Raw genomic sequence first — 5000 nt, 5'->3', positions numbered from 1 at the left:
GCCGAGCGGGGACTTTGACAATCTTTCGGACTTGGAAAAATTTTTCGGGCTTGGAAAAAATTGTCAGCCCGCTTCCTCCGGGTTGACCTGGTGGCCGAGCGGGGACTTGGACAATCTTTCGGACTTGGAAAAATTTTTCGGGCTTGGAAAAAATTGTCAGCCCGCTTCCTCCGGGTTGACCTGGTGGCCGAGCGGGGACTTGGACAATCTTTCGGACTTGGAAAAATTTTTCGGGCTTGGAAAAAATTGTCAGCCCGCTTCCTCCGGGTTGACCTGGTGGCCGAGCGGGGACTTGGACAATCTTTCGGACTTGGAAAAAATTTTCGGGCTTGGAAAAAATTGTCAGCCCGCTTCCTCCGGGTTGACCTGGTGGCCGAGCGGGGACTTGGACAATCTTTCGGACTTGGAAAAAAAAATTTCAGCCCGCTTCCTCCGGGTTGACCTGGTGGCCGAGCATCTCACCGTCCCCGGACGCAGCGAGGGACTGCCTCCCGGCCGTCAGGATCGGGCCCCTGGAAGTCTGGGTGGGGTGCGGGGGGGGGGGGGGGAATTGCCCGACGCCTCCGAGGAGCGCTACCGGGGCGGGCCGGGCCCCCCCTGCTCGAAAAGGAAAAGAAGGATCGGGCCCACGAGAGACAGGGACCCGGCCGCCAGGCAGGCCGACCTGGGTTCACCGTCCCCGGCCGCAGCGAGGGACTGCCTCCCGGCTGACTGGATCGGGCCCCTGGAAGTCTGGAAAAAGTTTAACCCGACGCCTCCGAGGAGGGGGCGCCCAGGGAAGGAGGGAGAACCGGGTTGACCTGGCAAAGCGGCCACCAGGTATACCAGTTAAAACCTATGGGTTGACCCGGTGGCCGGAAAGCATACCGGCCAGCCAGGTGAACCCCGTTCGATTCCACGGGTTGACCTGGTGCCCGGGAGGGGACTCGGACGGTTCCCCCCGGGGTACGCCTTCCTCGGCCCGAAGGAACAGGGTGCGAACCAGGCGCGGGGGCGGGGCGGGGAACCGCTGGAACCGCTGGGGGACGGGGGACGGGGAGGGGGGGAATGGATCGGGCCTGCCGGGACCCGGCCGCCAGGCAAGCCGCCCCGGGCTCACCCTCCCTGGCCGCAGCGAGGGACTGCCCCCCCCCCCACCCCCGGCTGACAGGATCGGGCCCGCTGGAAGTCCGGGAAAATATTTTTCCCGACGCCGGAGGGAGGGGGGGGGGGAGGGGAAGGGGCTCTGACGGGCCAGCCCGGGCCCCGGAGCTTGAAAAGGAAAAAAAAGGATCGGGCCCGCGAGAGACGGGGGCCCTGCCGCACGGGGCAGTCCGACCGGGGCTCGCCGTGCGGCAGGCCCGGGCGCCGGCAGGGGAAAGCGGGCGAGGAGGCGCGGAGCCGGGTGCCTACGGCCATACCGGACCGAACGCCCCCGATCCCGTCCGATCTCGGAAGGTAAACCGTCCCGGGCCTGGCTAGTACTTGGATGGGTGACCGCCTGGGAATCCCAGGTGCCGTAGGCAGCTTTTCCCGGTCCGAGCCAGCTCTCTCTCCTTTTTCTGGGGAGGAAGGAGAAGGGGGGGGGGGGCGGGCCAGAAAGCCCCTCGTCGCTCCTGCCGAGTCGGAGGTCGCGGCCGCAGGTCACGGGTCGGGGCGCCTGGGGTCCGGCTCCCCCCAACACCCACCCGGCTTCCTCCGCGGAGGACCCCCGGCCACCGAAGCCGCTGGGGGAGACCCCGGGCATGGGGCGGACTGGCCCGGCCCCTCCCGGCCCCCCTGCGCCCGGCCGCCGGCCCGCGGGACCGCCCCGAATCCCCCCGCGGCCACCCAGGCGAGGCCTGGCCTGGAGGGCCCCACGGCGGGTGTCAGGCTCCCCGCCGCTTGCCCCACCGGGGACCCACGGCCACCGAAGCCGCTGGGGGGAGACCCCGGGCATGGGGCGGACTGGCGCGGCCCCTCCCGGCCCCCCTGCGCCCGGCCGCCGGCCCGCGGGACCGCCCCGAATCCCCCCGCGGCCACCCAGGCGAGGCCTGGCCTGGAGGGCCCCACGGCGGGTGTCAGGCTCCCCGCCGCTTGCCCCACCGGGGACCCACGGCCACCGAAGCCGCTGGGGGAGACCCCGGGCATGGGGCGGACTGGCCCGGCCCCTCCCGGCCCCCCTGCGCCCGGCCGCCGGCCCGCGGGACCGCCCCGAATCCCCCCCCGGCCACCCAGGCGAGGCCTGGCCTGGAGGGCCCCACGGCGGGTGTCAGGCTCCCCGCCGCTTGCCCCACCGGGGACCCACGGCCACCGAAGCCGCTGGGGGAGACCCCGGGCATGCGGCGGACTGGCCCGGACCCTCCCGGCCCCGCTGCGCCCGGCCGCCGGCCCGCGGGCCCGACCCGAATCCCCCCGCGGCCACCCAGGCGAGGCCTGGCCTGGAGGGCCCCACGGCGGGTCTGCAGCTCCCCCCGGGCTTCCTCCCCCGAGGACCCACGCCCCCCCTGAGCCGCAGGGGGAGACCCCGGGCCCGGGGCGGACTCGCTCGGGCCCCCCCCCTGCGCCCGGCCGCCGGCCCGCGGGACCGCCCCCGAATCCCCCCGCGGCCAGGCAGGAGAGGCCTGGCCTGGATGCCACGGAGGACCCGCGGCCCCCAAAGCCGCAGGAGGCGCCCCCGGCCCCGGGGCCGGTAAGCCCCGTGTCGCTCCCCCCCCCCTCACCCCCCCACCCCCCCCGCGCCTCGCTGCCGGGCACCGGGCACCGCCCCAGAGTCAGCCGCAGCCGGCCGGCCTGAGAGCTGCCCTCCTGTGTGAGACTACGTTGATACTAACCGGCCATCAGGCAGGTCAACCCCATTGCTAGACCTGGGTGGACCTGGTGGCCGAGCGGGGACTTAGGAAATTTTCCAGCCTTTTCCCGGGGCGTGACCTGTTGTCCCGGTGGGGACTTTGAAAATTTTACAGCCGCTTCCCGGGGCTTGACCGGTTGTCCTGAAGGCCCCCCACCCCCACCCCCACCCCCGGGCTCCTGCTCCCCTCTCCCCAGCCTCGGTGCTCCGCTCCCAGCCTCGGAGGCTCCCTCTCTGCGGCGGCTGCATCGCGTCCGAGGACGCTCACCCTCCGGAGGCTGGCTGTAAAGCCTGACACCCACCACCGCCGCCGCCCCGATTCTCCGAGGGGCGACTCTGAGGCCTCCCCCCACCCCCGGACCACCCTGGAGACGACTGCTAAGCCCCCACCCCCGGCCAGTCTAGGGGAAGACTGCTAAGCCTCTCCCCCCCCTGCCCCACCCACCCACACTGTCTGGGGGATGACTATTAAGCCTCCCCCCCGCCCAGCCTGGGGGAAGACTGTTAAGCCTCCCCCCCACCCACCCTGTCTGGGGGACGACTATTAAGCTTCCCCCCCGCCGGAGCGCCCGGGGGACGACTATTAAGCCTTCCCCCGGACTGCCCGGCGGACGACTGCGAAGCCTCCCGCTCAGCCTGGGGGAAGACTGTTAAGCCTCCCCCCCACCCACCCTGTCTGGGGGACGACTATTAAGCTTTCCCCTCCGGAGCGCCCGGGGGACGACTATTAAGCCTCCCCCGGACTGCCCGGGGGATGACTGCGAAGCCTCCCGCTTTGCCTGGGGGAAGACTGTTAAGCCTCCCCCCCCACCCACCCACCCACACTGTCTGGGGGACGACTGTTAAGCTTTCCCCCCCGGAGCGCCCGGGGGACGACTATTAAGCCTCCCCCGGACTGCCCGGGGGACGACTGCGAAGCCTCCCGCTCAGCCTGGGGGAAGACTGTTAAGCCTCCCCCCCCCCCACCCACCCACACTGTCTGGGGGACGACTATTAAGCTTTCCCCCCCGGAGCGCCCGGGGGACGACTATTAAGCCTTCCCCCGGACTGCCCGGGGGACGACTGCGAAGCCTCCCGCTCAGCCTGGGGGAAGACTGTTAAGCCTCCCCCCCACCCACCCTGTCTGGGGGACGACTATTAAGCTTTCCCCTCCGGAGCGCCCGGGGGACGACTATTAAGCCTTCCCCCGGACTGCCCGGGGGACGACTATTAAGCCTCCCCCGGACCTGCTCCATCTCGACTATTAAGCCCCCCTCTGTGGTCCTCAGGACCACTGCCGCGCGGCCCGCGGAGTGGGGTGACACCCGGGCCGCACAGCAAACCGGCCACCAGGTCAACCCATTGAATCCAATGGGTTGACCTGGTGGCCGGAAATCAAACCGGCCACCAGGTCAACCCATTAGATTCAGTGGGTTGACCTGGTGGCCGAGCGGGGACTTGGAAAATTTTACAGCCGCTTCCCCGGGGGTTGACCTGTTGTCCCGGTGGGGACTTTGAAATTTTTACAGCCGCTTCCCCGGGGGTTGACCGGTTGTCCTGAAGGCCCCCCACCCCACCCCCTCCCGGGCTCCTGCTCCCCTCTCCCCAGTCTCGGTGCTCCGCTCCCAGCCTCGGAGGCTGCCTCTCTGCGGCGGCTGCATCGCGTCCGAGGACGCTCACCCTCCGGAGGCTGGCTGTAAAGCCTGACACCCACCGCCGCCGCCGACCCGACTCTCCGAGGGACGACTCTGAGGCCTCCCCCCACCCCCGGACCACCCTGGAGACGACTGCTAAGCCTCCCCCACCGGACCGCCCGAGGGAAGACTGCTACGCCTCCCGCCAGCCCTTCCCCGCCCAGCCTAGGGGAAGACCGCTAAGCCTCCCCCCCCGCACAGTGTCTGGGGGACGACTATTAAGCCTTCCCCCCCCCCCGGAGCGCCCGGGGGACGACTATTAAGCCTTCCCCCGGACTGCCCGGGGGACGACTGCGAAGCCTCCCGCTCAGCCTGGGGGAAGACTGTTAAGCCTCCCCCCCACCCACCCTGTCTGGGGGACGACTATTAAGCTTTCCCCCCCGGAGCGCCCGGGGGACGACTATTAAGCCTTCCCCCGGACTGCCCGGGGGACGACTGCGAAGCCTCCCGCTCAGCCTGGGGGAAGACTGTTAAGCCTCCCCCCCACCCACCCACCCACACTGTCCTGGGGACGACTA

General features: G+C 70.4%; 1 non-coding gene across 1 annotated transcript; it reads left to right on the top strand.

The window, feature by feature from the left end:
* Window positions 1-1386: 1386 nt before the first annotated feature.
* LOC135889595 (5S ribosomal RNA) lies at window positions 1387-1505 on the top strand. Its single transcript, XR_010561940.1, has one exon. It is a non-coding gene; the product is annotated as a 5S ribosomal RNA (ribosomal RNA).
* The last annotated feature ends 3495 nt before the right edge of the window (window positions 1506-5000 follow it).

The sequence above is a fragment of the Emys orbicularis genome, chromosome 15 (assembly GCF_028017835.1).
Source record: "Emys orbicularis isolate rEmyOrb1 chromosome 15, rEmyOrb1.hap1, whole genome shotgun sequence".
Lineage (NCBI taxonomy): Eukaryota > Metazoa > Chordata > Testudines > Emydidae > Emys > Emys orbicularis.
This window is presented reverse-complemented; position numbering and strand designations above follow the sequence as displayed.